Raw genomic sequence first — 17,345 nt, forward strand, 5'->3', positions numbered from 1 at the left:
GGCAGAAGTATAAATTGGTCAGCACCAGGTACCTACAAGTTTATCAGAGCTTTTACAAATGTCTAAATACAAATGTCTAAGTAAAACAATGTATGTATATGTATTACAAGTCTGAGCATTGCCCTTTTTAATTGTCTTGATCAAAGATCCTGATTGACTGGGAACTTTATCACTAAATTAAAAATACTTGTCAGATGGATTTATAATGGGTAATAATAAATATAAAAAAATTGGTTGAATGACATACTAGAAAGTGACCGAGATTTTTTTGTCTGGTAACTAAGTGACTCGATTTAGTTTCTATATAACAGGAAACACAGATAAGTAGCACTGAACATTTATGCCAAGGGTCAATGCATACCTCTGTATCAAGGTGACGTTTGGTAAACATATCTGTTGTAACATTGCAAACCCACGGAAATTAGAACCGCAGAGACTTTATGTATCATTTTATTATTACCTTAGTAGTCAGTTTTGTTACATACATTGAAACATTCTGTAGCACATGGGACCTTTAACTCAGAAGAACAAAAAGTGTCTAAAGTCAAACAAACAACTAAAACAGTTACTACTTCCTACAGTAGATCTTTGTGTTTGTGCGTGTGACATACACTCCCAGTAACAATGATTTCCTGTCAGCATCACAACAGGATGAATCCTTGTTACTGACAGCATAATGTCACCTCTCCGTTCATTCAAACGTAGTCCAGCCAGACTTTTCATGACCGCAAACCTGCAGAAAAACAGAAAGAAAGCAACAGACATGAGTTCAGTTCGTCACTGATAAATGCTTCTACACTCATTGATCTCAAAGTTAAGATCAGGTTCAAAGGTGTTAAGATAAGCTTGGAAAGAAAAATGAACGATAAGGAGAAATAAACACACAACGTTTTTCACCAGGTAAACAGAACATTCTTTTGTCGGATCAAATATGTTGATTTTATTCAATATTTGTTAGCTAACTGTTGCTAATCTAATGTGCTGTGTTGATGGATTTACATGCATGCAAATAAACAGGCAAAGGGGCATAAAAAAAAACTGTTAATATCTGTTGGTGTACATCAGGGATCAGCTCTGAGCACCTTCTTGTTTGAAACGGTATACGACAGGTTGAAAGCTGAAAGGAGTCCCAGTGGACTATGATAGGAGACAGATGGAACAGTGAAGGACCCAGGGGTGTAATCTGTACAAATTGATTTATTTTACATTCTTTTCTGTGATTAGTTAGCTAAATAGTAAGGTACACAGAAGCATCCCTGAGGTCAGCCGCAGAAACATTTGATAGACACAGAATCTGGTGAATGAAACATTTGTCTGTCAACATCCTTCCCTAGAAAACCGATATATATGTTTTTTTATCAATTACAGGTTAACACCCTAATTAAAACTAAAAAAAATTATATTATAGATGCTTCCCTTAAGTTATGTTTTTTGTGAAACTTTTATTCGCTGTTATGCAGACGATACTCAGATTTATGATAGTAAGTCTGGGATAGCTATTTTTACCGTATTTTCTGGAGTATAAGTCACAGGTTTTTTTGCATAGCTTTATCCGTCCTTCGACTTATACGCCAGAAAATACAATACTTGAAAACACAAAACTATTAATTGCAATTAAAAGCCAAATAAATGTATTTTTAATTTTCCTTACTGACCATTCCAAAACCTGGAACAAAAAAACGCTGTTCGGAAGATCTGAGACCTTCAATTCATAATAAGGGTAGAAAAGTTAAAATTTTAGTAGTATTAGTATAGTATTTAAATGTCAGACCAAATGCCAAAAATAAGCAGTTTTAAAATCAATCCTGTATTAACCAGGAAGCCAGAGAAGAGACACGGGCACAGGAGTAATTCTGTCTATTTTCCCGGTACCAGTTAGGGTTCTAGCATCAGAGATTTGAACCAGCTACAGACTGTACAACCCTGACTCCTGTTATATGCTTAAAGATTAAACAAAATTGGAGTGGTATGCCAAATTAACGAGCGTTAGGAGTACCACATTTTCTGGCATATAAGTCGCCCGACTGAAAAATTTGTGAGAAAAAAGAAAACGGTGACTTATACGCTGGAAAAGACGGTAATTTTCCATTAAAGTCTATGACTAGTTTGACTATATTTCCCTCAACAATTTTAGTTTTTTCTCTCAGAATTTAAATTGTAAGCACAAAACTGGAAAACAAACAATATATAGTTTTGAGTTATGGCTTTATTGGTAGTAGAACGGACATTTTATACAAAATGCTAATATTTTTTATTCAAACGAACACGTTTAGGTAATTAAACTGACACATCTACTGCTCTTACTCAGTATATAAACCTTACTCTGTCCTCCAAATAAAAACCTTTGTATTCCCTGTTGCCCGCGGCCTCATTAGTGCGATGGTGACACAGTTTTAATACCTGCTGCTCTCTTTTCATTTACACCCAATCAGCTGTATTGATCCGTGAAACCTCACATCTACTACTACAGGATCACAGCTCCTGCATGTTTGCACACACCCCCACAGAAAGAGAGAGAGAGAGAAAGAGAGAGAGAGAACGCAAAAAGGACAAAGAAAGGAAAAGAGCTGAATGAGAACAAGTGAAACTCGATTCGTCTATCACCTCAGAACCAGTGACCTCTGTATGTGTGAGTGAGTGTGTTTGGCTTCCCAAGGCTCTTTGTGTCAGGGGATGCGAAACTTAAATCAGCAATTAAGGTAAATAATTAATGAGCTTAACAATGGATTATTAATGAGACTGACGGCCTAATTGCCCTCCACTTTAAATGGACAGATAACACCTGAAGATAAATTGAGATAAATGGACGAATGGGTAGAATAAAGCTAAAGAGGGAAAGGACTGCATAGGAAAAATGCTTGAAAGTAGAAAAAAAGGGAGAAAATGGTACAAAGAAATGAATGTGAGATGAAGGTACTGGTCAACAATTCCAACGTGTATCAAATTCCTTCTCAAAAGGTCCAATTTTTAACAGTTTGATCATGTAAAGCCCAACTTTCTTTGGCCCGTTCAAACTTCAAATGATGTTTCTATTGTTAATTATTCCTGAGCTGCAGTTCCAAAAGATGGCTGGATATTGTTTGATCCAAATCCCACTCTTGCATACATGGACATTTTCTTTACTCGCAGGTGTTTGTTTTTCTGCTGTGATTATTGAAAGCAGTCGATGAGCAAAAAAAACCTACAAAATGTTTTCACATACGTCTTTTTTTTTTGTTTTTAGCAAAGAAAAGTCCGCCTTCTTTTGAGCTCCATGCTGCAGACATGCAATGGAAATATTACATAATGCTTAAATGAGTCACATAAAGTTTGACTTTATGTTTTAACTGGCATTTTTTTTATATATACTGTATATAATTTGTACAAAATTACAGTTTAAGCTTTGTGATTTTTTTTTTTTTTTTTTTAGATTATCTAAACTTTTGGTTTGAACATCAAAGTGTAGGCATTTCTGTCTTATTTTATACATTGTGTCTCTGTTGCTGTAAGACTTACAAGTTTTGGACATGGTCAGAGGGGAGACAATGGGTACCATATTTTTTGCCCTATAAGTCACGTTTTTTTGCATAATTTGCATGCCCTGCGACATACGCCAATGCAACTTATTTATGGATTTTTCCCCACATTTTATAAACCAGTTTTTGACTGAGATATGACCGTTTTCATTAATTCTGACTAAAAATATTGAACACTACCATATTCAGCCGCTAGATGGCACTCTAGTAGTATGGCATGCCGTTGTTATTTAATAGGTAAAAGTGGCTATTAATGACACGATCGGCTTGCCTTAGAATGTCACCTTCGTCCAGCTCGCCTGGAGCAACCGTCAAATGAGCTGCATTTCGCTGCGCCGCCCCGGCGAAATGAAGCTGATTTGACCATTAAGTGCATTTATGAAGTAAAAGTTCAACTGAGACACACCTTTGCTATAATTTCGAACAAACAAATAATTGTTTTTAAGTGTTAATTTTGTCAAATTCTTGTTAAAGTCCTCCCGTGCATGTTCCAGCAGCTGCCATTTGGCAGCCAATCTATTTTTCACATAACACCAGCCCACATTTCCGGGTTGTTAGCGGTGATGCATAATAGATGCGACGTATATGGCAAAGTGACGTATTTATGTATTTTTCCAATTTATTAGACACATTTTGACTGATGCGACGTTTACGGCGGAAAATACGGCCTATTGATAGGATGTTAGAAATGCCACGCCAGGAAAAAGACAGAGGGAGGTCTAAAAAGGAGATATATGGATGCAGTTAGAGAAGACATGGAGGTAGTTGGAGCGAGGACAGAGGATGCGGAGGACAGAGAGATGGAGGAGGGTGACTCGCTGTGGTGACCCCTGAAGACAGAACAGCCAAAAGAAGGATTGTTTACAAAAGGAAATGGCTAGGTAGTTGGATGGATGGATAGATGATGGATGGATGGATGGATATAAACTAGTGAAGGACACTAATGTTAAAGCTGTATTCTAGTCAGTTTTGACCGTTTGTCATAAAGAGTTGGTAATAGTACCTTATCAGCCATAACATCAGCCATGGAGCATAAAGTATGGAGAAATGGGGTAAAGTCCTTATAAACACTAGGGTAACATCTAGCCAAACAAGGGTCTGATTAAAATTTTTATTTTTAGGCATACATAACTCTTTCTCAAAAACAACATACCGTACTGGTGTGAAAGAACACTACAGTCTGGCTGGAGATATCAGGGGTGTATTTGACTGGAAGCACTGATCAGGTTGACGGACACATTATATAAATACATACATTACATAAAGATACATACTTACATACTACATTCAGCTGGTGCTATTAGCGTACAAATTCATATGTTCTTGTACTAACAGTTGAGAATACAGCATTGAACTAAATAAATGGTGTCAAGAAGATGTATAAAGGTTTATTATTATCTAATGCAGCATCCTTTCACACCATTGTCTTGCTTTTGAGAGAGTTGTTTTAAAGGTAAAAAACTGAAACTTGTAATTAGCCTAGCCTGGACAAATACTGTTGCCTCTTTTTCCAAATTCCACACTCTATAACTGATGTCACGACTGGTAAAGTGCTAACTATTGACAACTATTTGTCAGAACATCACCTCAAACTTGACTGGACTATCCCATTAACTTTTCCAGTAACACCATGCTGAGGAATGCAACTAAGAGAAATTCCCTTAAAGCTACAAACTAGCTACAGTTTGTGCACATCAACTATTCTGGTTTGATTACAGATGGGTTAAACAGTACACAACATTTTGTCTATTGACCCTGACAGATTAAATTTGAGATTTGAATAAAATAAAACTCTGTATTCCAACAGTGCTACAAAAACGAATGAGAAAAAAGCCAAATGCCTTTGAGCTCTTCCTTTCCCACTTAGTACGTATCACGTTGCACAGATAGAGGCTTGTTAATTGCATTACAATCAGAGTGGGTGTGCGCTAGCACTGGGTCTGCAAGCTGTACAGAATCCAGTCAGTATTGAATTTAGATCATATTGAGTGCAGTGACACTTGTTAACATCTCTATGCAACAAAACGCTATCAGACGGTCTGCGTCTAAAGAACTGTGTGTGGAGGGCTGAATATCAGTTCACATTTCAGCACATCAGACAGTCGCTGTAAACTCGCAGATTTACGAAGGTCTTTCTTTTGTATCTCTTGTGACTGGAAAAATAATTTATTTTGCAACCACTACTCAGTTCTTGTTCTAAAACTAAAGAAACTGCACCGTGAACCATAAAACTACAAGATCCTTAAGCTATATTTGTGGTTTTTAAACTTTGGGATATGATCAAATATGTTGGGGGAGGGGGGGGGGTTGTCTAAACACTGTCTAAACACACTTCGACACTGTGGATCATACTGTTCTTATTAACAGACTGAGAGACTTGTTTGGCATCTCTGGCACTGTGTTAGACTGGTTCACCTTTTACTTATCTGAAAGGTCTTTTTCAGTTTTTATGAGCCAGGTTTACTCAGTTAGTGCACCATTGTCTTGTGGAGTACCCCAAGGTTCAGTTTTGGGGCCAATCCTCTTTTTATTGTATGTTTATCCTTTGGGGGTTATCCTAAAACGCTATAAAAATTTAACTTATCATCTGTATGCGGATGACATTCAGTGGTATTGCTCTTTTCAACCTTCCGAGATGCACAAACTGTCTAATCTCAACGGTCTGTCTGAAATCAAATCATGGCTGGAAAACAATTATCTGCAGTTAAATGCAAATAAAATGGAAACTCTTGTTTTTTCCCCCTGATAATAAGATTCCTTTAATTAAACAGCATCTCATGTCTTTATCTCCTACTGTGAAAACTAGTGTCATCTTTGACAGTTTCTTGTCTTTTGACAAATGTAAAATTCTTGTTCGGAACTGTTTTCATCATTTAAGGAACATCTTTAAGTTGAGATCTTTTGTGTCACAGACTGAGCTAGAGATGGTTATTCATGCTTTTATTTCCCCCCGCTTAGACTATTGTAATAGTCTTTTAATTTGTTTTAATAAACCCTCCCTGGCTCGTCTTTCAGTCTGTGCAGAATGCTGCAGCAAGGCTGCTGACTAAAAGTGACCGAAGAGCACACAGAACTCCTGTTCTTGCCTCCCTGCACTGGCTTCCTGTGCACTTGAGGATTAACTTTAACATTTTGTTTTTAACTTTCAAGGCTATCCACGGCCAGGCTCCTAAATACATTCTTGACCTTTTGGATCCTTTAACTCCATCTAGGACTCTGAGGTCTTTGAGTCAAATGTTGTTGTCTGTACCCTGAACCCATTTTAAAACCCGTGGAGACCGCGCTTTTCGGGCGGTGGCTCCGAGGCTCTGGACCGCCCTCCCTCTGTTCCTACGCTGCACAGACTCTACAGACTCTTTTTTTTTTTTTTAAGAAAAAAACAAGACTTTTTTTTTTTTCAGACAGGCTTTTACTTAATCTTATTTTTGTTTGTTTGTTTGTTTTGTTTTAATTGTCTTGCCTGGATCACTTTGTGATCCATTTGTCTGTGAAAGGTGCTATAGAAATAAAGTTTTACTTACTTTACTTAAATTTCCCTTAAAGTAAATAAAATTGTCTATTGAAGTACAAATATTTACCTAAAATACTTGAGTGTAGAAATCTTGGATTTTGGAAAAATACTGTTGAGTAATGGTTATCAACAGGCGGCCCACAAGCCACTTCTGGCCTTCAATGGGGAGTCCTCTGGCACGTGTAGGGGTGTGGTGGTGGTCCCCATCAGCAGTTCTACTGAAGAATGAAAATTACATGAGAAAGGGGGAAAAAAGCACAGTGGTATTTGTAATATTTCACATGTATCATTTGTTTCAAAGCCACCCCAAACCAAGAGAGATAAAAAGGCCAGTTTGGTTTCCCAGTTCACAGCGATTATTAAACTGAGTCTTCCTGTAACCAGTGTCTCCCTGGGCTGTGACTGCTAGCGACTAGCAGGCAAACGACGTTCACAAGGAAGATATGAAATGTCTACAAAAGGTTTGCGAAGTTTCTCAATTTCTTAGCGTGAGTTGCAGTGGTTCGCATTCTTTCCACGTGACTTTTGAACACGTTTGAATAAAATTGTGTGACAAATTCTCTTAAGAGTGTGAGAGTTGTCGCAGGCATCTTGAACCCTTAAATTAGTTTATGTTAATTCTGGTCATTGACCATCCATCCATTATCATTATACGCTTCTTCCTGTTTGGGTTGTGGGGGTCACTGGTGCCCATGTCCTGCTATCACTGTGCGAGAGGCGGGGGACGCCCTGGACAGGTCTCCAGTCCATCACAGGGACACATTGAGACAAAGGAGACAACCATTCACTCTCTCACTCACACCTAGGAACAATCTAGAGTTACCCATCAGTCTAACATGCATGTTTCTGGTCTGTGAGAGGACACTGGAGTACCCGGCGAAAACCCACGCGTGCACGGAGAGAACATGCAAACTCCACCCAGAAAGGTTCCCAGCCAGGATTTGAATTGGCGACCTTCTCACTGAGAGGCAACAGCTTGACCAACTGCACCACCGTGCTGCCCCTTGTCAAGAATTTGGATGATATTTACTTGTATGTTGTCCCTTTTATCGACATCAGTAGTTTCCAAACTGTTTAATTTCTGACCTAACCCAAAACAACCGTGGCAGAAACTTGTGACTGTCGCATTAAAGTTTTCATTTTGCTTCACAGCCTTAGAGATAGGGTGACAGGCTCTTTCTTCTGGGGAAGACTGGAGTAGAGCTGCTGCTCCTTTGCATCAAAAGTCAGTTGAGATAGTTCCAGCATCTGATTGGGATTAGGATTCCCCATTGGGAAGTCCAGTGGCAGACCCAGAGCTATCTGTAGAGATTATAAATTCTCTCTGGCCTGGGAACGCCTTGGTGTCCTCTAGGAGGAGCTAGGGAGTGTCGATAAAAGGGATTTTCAGGTTTTACTCCTGGACCTGCTGCCTTTGCGACCTGACTACAGATAAGTGGTAGAAGATCGCACAGCTCGCCAGTGGCTTGGTCGCAAACTGAATTCAGGAACTGAAGATCTGCCTATTTTCTTGGACTTTTCTCTCAAACTTCAAGTAGACAACTAGTCTCCAACAGCTGCAGACTAGTGAGACTCAAGACTTTCGGTCTAGCAACTTTTAAAGAGCAACACAGTCTGATGAAGAACCTCAGATTTCCTCACAATTAGTCATTCCATAGATTCTTCATTGAATATTTAGATTAAATGTCCCATTGTTTAATGATGTCAAATATACAAACACATAACTCTTGGTCAACAAAGTTGCATTAATAAGTTTCAGTGGTTCCTGTTTGCAATACTTTAACATTTGCTTTTTTGGTATGATATGTTTTAATTTACAATTCCTGCCTAATGTCTGTGGCAAAAGCTCAACCAAAACTTTGCTTTTAAACATAAAAATACAAGAATTTGTTGTTAACATAAACAAAAAAGAGCATTGGAAACAACGTTTGGTGGGTGGCGACATAAACATAGCACAAATGAATACAATGGAAAGAACCTACTGGTAAAAGATAAATAGGTTGTGAATGTGTAGAAAACAAAATTACGCGCTAATTTTCCATTTCTTAGCATCAAATGAAAATCTTATTTGCTCATTGTTATTTCCAAACTTGCAAAACATTATTTAAAGACTAATTATGTTTAATTCCCTGCCATACGACTTGGATATGAAATAAACTGGCCTTGTTTTATGGAAGAAATCAGAAATTGGGAAAAGTTTCTGGAATCACTTACCTTCGTGCACCCGTCTTCTCTTGCGTGAGATGGACTGGTGTTTTCAGCAAACCTTTTTAAGCAGGCAGAACTAACCCCTGGACTTTAGCCCAACCTTAGGACTTTTAATCTTTATGACTGAGGTCCTTGCTGAGACAAGTTCAGAGATATGAGAAGGTGTTGTAAGAACTTAAGGATACAGATAAACCTTGGCACCATACACATCCAACCTGCTTGTGGTGCTCTGAACATGTATAGACATGAGTTATATATATATATTTAGTTATATGATTGGATTACACTTAGTTTATATTTGCCACTTTTGGACTTACATCTTATTCCAAAATTGATGTCACAGTGCCAGGCATGTGTGTTTCCGTGAGGCAGGAGGTTGGGTATGGAGTTTGTCATTTCATCTGATAGTGTACATGATCTTTGTAACTTGCTGCACGAGTGTATTGTCCAACAGGAAGAGCAACAGGACAGAGTCTACAACGAGCCATCCATTTTATTTAGCAATGTTTTGTAATAGCAATGCCTAAAAACTCAACAGTGCTGATCTACAAAGCAGGTGCTGCTTGTATGAAATACAGAGAAACACAACTTTGCTTGTGTTTTAGAGGCAAACATTTAAAGTGTCATATTTTAGGAGGTGGCACAGCAGAACAGTAGTTAGAGTTATTGCCTCACAGCAAGGAGGTTGCAGGATTTACTACAAACAGAGGCCACGGTGAGTATAAAGAACTGAAGTTATGAAGAATGGCCAAAGTGAGTGCAAAGTGAACTAGAGTGAGGATGAAGCTGGGCCAAGAAGAAGATTAAGCAAATTAAAAAGAGTGCAAAGTGACCTAAAGCGAGTACTGTAGCTACTAAGTGGGAATACGAACAACGCTGAGTATAAAATGACCTAAATGGAGTACGAAGTTACCCAAAGTTGTATTGTTTTAATGGAATACCCAAAGAACTTGGACTGAAATGAGCAGACTTCAAGACTGGGTAGAATTAATAGTGTTTTATTTATAATGGAAATATTCAGTAATGTGCACGGAGAGGGAGTGGAACCCTGGGGACCAAGAAGATGGTTCAGTATGGTTAACTCAAGGTACGTGAGTAATGATAAGTTCTTTCTTACAGGTGGAGTTATGGATTGTAGAAGGAACAGGGAATCCAATGGTTCCAGTAAACAAAGGAAGACGTCTGAGGTAGGTCTCAGGTTGAGGTAGGCAACTGGTTAGAAGGTAAGGAGGCAGCAAGGAACCTCAAGGCCACACAGGGGAGTCCAGGACCAGGTAGGTAGCAGAAGTCAACGCAACATATAAGAATCCAGGGTAACCTTATTAAACACAGGAAAATGCAACAGTGGCTAGAAGCACAACTACCGGTAGGCATGTAATGCTTCAGCGGCGAAGGGAGGTCTTCTGCAGCCTTTTGTACTCCTGCAACTCATGAAGGAGATGGTTCACGTGTGGCTTGTTGGCGCCATCTTGTGATTGCAGGACACTGAGAAAACTGAACTCCCACAAAAGTACGTACAAAGTTACCTTAAGTGAATATGAAGTGATTTAGAGTACAAAAAAGCCCACTCATAAACTAGGTTCATGTTACTATCATCATAATCTGTATTTCTATTACTTTTCTTTGCGTCTAAGATCAGGTCTATAAGTCGCAGGGCATGCAAATTATGTTAAAAAAATTTTAAAAAGGCAACTTATACAGCAAAAAATACAGAACTAATTCTAAATAGCTACGGAAAATAAATGCACATTGAGCTTAGAACGCAACTCTTTTTGAACAAGAGGAGCCAGTGGGAGGCCCATCAACCTTTTAGAGGTAGTTATTGTGCTCCCTGACCCCCCCCCCCCCCCCCCGTCAGTAGTACCCCTGCTGAAGAGAGAAAGCAAATAAAAACAGCTATGTTGACATAAACTCTGTGCTAAGATCAGCATTTGAGTACTGTATAACTTTTCCTTGAAAGAGGTGGTTGTGTAGATAGACAGACAGAATTATAAAAATACGTATGAAATAATCAAAAAGAAGCAGAATACACAAATTTGAAAAAGACATATGCAAAAGGTAGTAGGGAGTACTACATCAGGGACTAACTCTGTTCCAGATGTCTGTCATTAAGACAAATCTCTTAAATATTAGAGGAATCCGTAGCGTCAAAGATGTGCTCCAGAAACACAAATGAAAACTGTTAAAATAATGAAGGTGAACAGTTTGAAATGAGAAAGTGGCTGACAAATGACCACCTCTCCTCACTCGGCGTTGCCCACATACCTGATCCCACAACCATTATGTGGTCTGTGTGGGATGCTCTCTTTCTCCACTTCATGTTTTTTTGCCACTCCCTCTCTTTTTCTGTCTGTCTTCCTTGGTTTGTCAGGACACAGGGAGTTGTGGTTTGAGGCGATTGTGGGAAGAGGCAGAGAAATAAACACCACATCCCGAGGAGGGTAACGTCAACTGCGCCTCATTATCAACGTATTGTTTTCTCTTTTTGTGTCTGTTTTGCATACCACAGGCTTATCCTGGGATGTAATGTGATATAGAAATACATTTTACAGATACAATTAAAAAGATTGTGTAATATCCACCCCCCCAAAAAAGTAATTTGTGTATAATTCCACATGCTGCCAACAGAATATGCAGAATTTCTCTCATTAAAATCCATACGCTTAAAACCAATTTGTCAAAAGTTTATTGATCAAACCCTCTTAAATCCCTACTGGTATTCATGGCTTAAACCTCAGCAAACCTCAACAATAACGGGCATATTATTATACATTTAATCTCCCTGAGAGATGGACTTTGGATGTTCCAGGAGCTTTCTGCAGCCTTCTGATAACAAATCAATTTCAGATTACAAATGATTAAATGAGCACATTTATGCTTGCATGGGGGGAAAATATTTTTCTGGGGCCATATAAATAAACTGTTATCACCTGCCTCCATAAAAGACCTGTAATCATGTAATTGCATGTGTGTTTGTTAGCAAAATACTTAATTACCCACTAAAGTAACTGTAATAAAACTCTCAAAATAATAATTGGTTGTACGTCTGCAACTAATTAACTTTTGGAGTTAATTCAAGATGGCCGCTCACGGCTAACTTGATACTGACAAGAACAAAATGGTTGTAAATCAGTCAACTGCTAAATCAGTCTTGTTGTCTGTTAGCAAAATATCTCCTGAAGCATCAATTCGATTTTAATGAAACTGCGGTTCGACTTTTGCGCACTCGTTCTTTCGAGGTTTTTCAACGATTGTCAACTTTAATATGACTCACATGATTGGGATGGTAGGAGATAAAATGTTAAACAAAAAAAACTTTGGACACGTGCCGCCATTTTGTAGTTTTCTTTTAGTAAGCCTATACTGTAAGTCCAGTCAAAAGAACTACACTACCCAGAAGCCAACAGTGCTTCCCGCTGCTGCTTTCTGCCAAAATGGAGGGAAAGTTTTGCAACGCAAATCTACACTCTCTCTGAAGCTCACAGAACTGGCAGAAAAGTCACAAATAATCCTGAAGCTCAGTTATCCACGTGCACATCAACCTGGACAGGGCGGTTCATCGCTGCGGGGTAGGTCTGCCGAACTGGAACTGAGTCCGAACAGGAACTGAGTCCGAACTGGAACCGAGTCCGACCAGAACGGAGCTGCTGTTCTGCAGAGCTGGTGAGTAAAATGTTGCAGTAGCTACTGTACAGTACATATAAGTATGTTGTTAAAATTACGTAGGTTTAAGAGTTTAGAACATTGTAAAGAGTGTGGGAAGGGTTTGTAAAGCCTTAAAATATAAATACTAAAATAAATATAACGTTCCGACTTCGCGTTTTTTCACCTATCGCAGGTGTGTGTGGAACGCAACCTCCGCAATAGTCGGACTACTGTATGTATACAACTGATTAACTTTTGGAGCCAAACTAATTTAAATGTCCTGATGCATGCTCAATAATCCAGCAAGAAAAATCAAACTAAGTTAAGTCAGGTCCTCTGGACAGTTTCTTCTTGTTGAAACATTTCGTCTTTTGTCCAAAAGACTTCTTCAGTCTGAGGAGCTCAACAAACCCAGTTTTTTGTTTTTTTTGAATAGCACCTTCTCATAGTGGATCAACCAGTTTGACGGTGCTCAGGTGGTTCCTGTAGTCCACCCTTTCCCCTGCTGTCTGCTCAAACTCTCAAACTAATTTGAGGCCATCATGGCCAAACATTGGCCATCCACTATGAGAAGGCGCTATTTATGAGACCGAGTTTGTTGCAGCTCCTCAGACTGAAGAAGTCTTTTGGATAAAAGACGAATTGTTTCAACAAGAGGAAACCATCCAGAGGATCTGACTTAACTTTGTTAGACTAATTTGGTTGCTACAGCTCGTTGACTTTAACAAACACAAAAATGACTAGTTTTAAGTATATTAAGATAAAGTTTTATAGCTGATAGTAATTACCAACACATGCTCCAAAGAGTTAATTGCACTAGAGCTTTATTTAATGTTGGCATTTAATATGACAGTGACGTATTCTGACTTCCACTAATGTTTATGCTGCATAAAATCCAGACTGTTCTGTTGTCCCACCCTGTCCTGGTCCTATCGTCCTTTCTCTATACATGGAAGATAACTCGGGACACAGAGACTGCAGTGCTTCTCAATATGCTGGATTGTCAGCGCTGAACTTCTGTATCCATCACTCAGAGCTGGCGCTGCTTTAAAACCTCAACACATGACACATGTCAACCGCAATCACACATGCCATCCACCCTTCTACCCAAACGCGCATTTAGAGTCCGTCCGTCCTTTACGTCCACAGCAATAATACATCAGATTTACCTTCATGGGAGTAGAGCTAAAATCAAACCCGATCCCCGTGCCCAGCCACTTCACCCCGTCAGGCCGGGCCAAATCCAATCACAGCTCGATACTTTCTATGACTGATTGGCTTCCAATCCAATTGAATTTCTTTTACTGGTGAGGGGGCCACAGCCTGCTCGGCTCAAAGTCATTATGCATTGGCAAGAGGGTGACATGCGGAGGAGAAGAGAGGAGAGGGGAGGGGGAACAAAAGAGACAGCAGGAGAGTAAACATAATTTAGATGGAGAGTGTGTGAGATAGAAGAACATCAAAAAAGAGAGAAAATGTGTGTTTGGGTCAGTTTTCGGAAGGAGTCTGGTGTCTCATCCTTGGATGTCGGCTGCTACCATCCCTGCCAACCCAATGCTGGTGCTCCTGTGGTTGATACAACTTCTGTAATGTTGTACATTTCACTGCCACTGGTGTGAAGGGCCTTGCTTAAAGGGGCTCACAGTGAGGGCTCATATTCCTCTGGTTAGGGGTTTCTACATTTTGTTGCTTGGATTTTGAATAGGTTTGAAGTACTCCCAAAACAAATTTTCTCTTGAAATAGTTGCAAAGTTGTTATATGCACTCAAGAGCCAGACAGCTATATTTTTTGTGAATTACACATTTTTTAACATGTATTCAGATGGCAACGTGTCACACCCTTCACCTGCCATTGTCTCCAGAGCAGGTCACACCAGCATGATTATCACTCACCGGATAGGTGGAAAAAATGCTACATATTTTTATCCACATATTTTTTTGAAATTTTCTTAAAACAGTTACAGTGTAGAAGTGCAATATACATACTGTACATTCTTAAACAATGGTTAATTTTCCAGAGTCCTCATTGTCCAGTTGTGAAGGTGGTGTATTCTTTCTATTAGGGATGCACAATATTATCGGCATGGTATCGATATCGACCAATATTAGAGTTAAAGTTCAATATCGGACATCGGCCATTCCATCAAAATAACTCACCGATATAAAAGACTCTGTTTTTGTATGACAACCCAGTGGCAAGGATGTCTGCAGTGCCAGCACAACGTGATGACGTCACGCACGCCTAGCTAATCTGATCACGGCGGAGAGGAAGAAGTCAAAATGTCGGCGGTGTGGAAGGTTTTTTTTTTTTTTGATGTTGAGGATATTGGATTCCGAAGATTTTTGGACTACGTTGAGCCTCGTTACATTGTCCCCCGTCAGAGATATTTTTCCGACATTATCTGAGTTATAAGCCATCATTTCCGACGTCACTAAGAAGCTAATAGTCGATAGCACTTGGTTGAGTTTTACCACGAACATTTGGACGTTGTGTTAGCCCCGTTAGCGTGATTAGTCTAATGGCACCATGGATAGACAAAAACTTTGATCTTAAAAAGGCTGTCCTTCATGCACAAGGGTGCAGAGGATCCCACACTGCAGCTATAGGAACCTGGAACAAGCCTCCACAAGTGAAACAGCATCGCAGGTGACTAATGCTAATAAATAACACTTTTCATTTAATATAAGTTAAAGTGCTATGCATATGGCTGTTACTGAATATATGTCACCAGCTCTTACAGCTGTTACACAATTTTTGTAGCAAATAAGCCTAAATAAGAGGAATATGTTCTGACAAAGGAAAGTATATAAAAATATCGATATCCGTTATCGGCCAAATATGTTTTAAAATATCAGCATATCGGATATCAGCCAAAAATACAATATTGTGCATCCCTACTTTCAATAATAAATCCATTTTTCCTATTTTACATTAAACTGCACTTCTTGCAGTCTTAATTTATGAGTGAGTTTTTCCATTGCAAATATCTCTTCCACAGTGCGCAGCCAACGCTCTGTAGTCGGTGGATCCACTTTATACCACATTCTTTTGATGACTTTTTTACTTGCTGTTGTCCATCCATCCATTATCTTCCGCTTATTCCGAAGTCGGTTTGCGGGGATAGCAGCTTGAGCAGGGAGGCCCAGTCATCTCTTTCTACAGCTACCTCTTCCAGCTCTTCTGGAAGAATTCCAAGGCATTCCCAGGCCAACCGAGAGACCTAGTCTGTCCAGCATGTCCTGGGTTTTCTCCGGGGTCTCCTCCCAGTTGGACATGCCCAAAGTACATCCCTAGGGAGGTGCCCAGGGAGCATCCTTACCAGATGCCCAAACCACCTCAACTGGCTCCTCTTGACGTGGAAGAGGAGCGGTTCTACTTGGAGTCTCTCCCGAATGACTGAACTTTTCTCCCTATCTCTAAGGGAGAGACCAGCTATCCTGCGGAAGAAACTTGTTTCAACCACCTATATCAATAATCTCATTCTTTCGGTCACTACCCAGAGCTTGTGACCATAGGCGAGGGTAGGAACGTGGAACGACAGGTAATTAGAGAGCTTTGCTTTACAGCTCAGCTCCCTCTTCACCCCAATGGACCGGTACAGAGTCCGCAATACTGCAGATGCTGCACCAATCCGTCTGTCAGTCTCACGCTCCATTCTTCCCTCACTCATGAACAAAACCCCAAAATACTTGAACTTCTCCACTTGAGGCAGAACCTCACCCTCGACCTAAAGAGAGCAATCCACCCTTTTCCGGTTGAAGACCATGGCCTCAGATGCTGATTCTCATCCCAGCCGCTTCACACACTACTTGCTGTTAACAATATTTTAATCAGATATACATCCTCTGTCTGTATTAGTGTGTAAAATTTCCCAAATAGTGTTTTACATGTTTTGGGTATATCATATCCTATTATTTTTCTCAAGCTAAGCCATATTTTATCCCAGTATCCTTTAATTTTTTGACATGACCAAAATATGTGTACATGGTCCACATCTACGTGTCCACGGGATCTCCAGCATGGTTGCGTGCTGGAAACGTTCTTGCAATTTTGAATCTCTTAACTAGTCTCCAACATTTGCAACCCGGTGAAATAACACTAAGAATGTCGTACACAATCTTCAAGCTCCCTGTCCTCTGGTTGAAGCTGAGTTGAGGTAAAAGTGCAACGCACATGTGGAAAAAGGCAAGCGCAAAACCTATACATATTTTTAAAAGATTTTTTTTGGGGGGGTTGGGCTATGCCAATAATTGAACACCGCTGTACTGAAGTGTTACTGTACTTCACTTGTTTATCTCTCCAAACTGCTTGTTTTTCTTTTCAGTGAAAGTTTGCATCAGAGTCAACCAACATTTTTTTAAAGAATTGTTCTCTTCATATAATCTCTCTGAGTAATGACAACCACAAATGGACACAGAACACACACACACACGCACACAGGAATGAGTCCTTGCCAGTATATTAT

At 39.6% G+C, this 17,345-nt stretch overlaps 1 long non-coding RNA gene across 1 annotated transcript; it reads right to left on the reverse strand.

The window, feature by feature from the left end:
• Nucleotides 1-436: 436 nt before the first annotated feature.
• LOC119428693 lies at nt 437-9,271 on the reverse strand. Its single transcript, XR_005187711.1, has 3 exons — nt 9,241-9,271; nt 7,094-7,244; nt 437-733 (listed from the first exon to the last, which is right to left on the reverse strand). It is a non-coding gene; the product is annotated as an uncharacterized LOC119428693 (long non-coding RNA).
• Between the last annotated feature and the right edge of the window lie 8,074 nt (nt 9,272-17,345).

Source organism: Nematolebias whitei, chromosome 23, assembly GCF_014905685.2.
Source record: "Nematolebias whitei isolate Nwh7 chromosome 23, NemWhi1, whole genome shotgun sequence".
Lineage (NCBI taxonomy): Eukaryota > Metazoa > Chordata > Actinopteri > Cyprinodontiformes > Rivulidae > Nematolebias > Nematolebias whitei.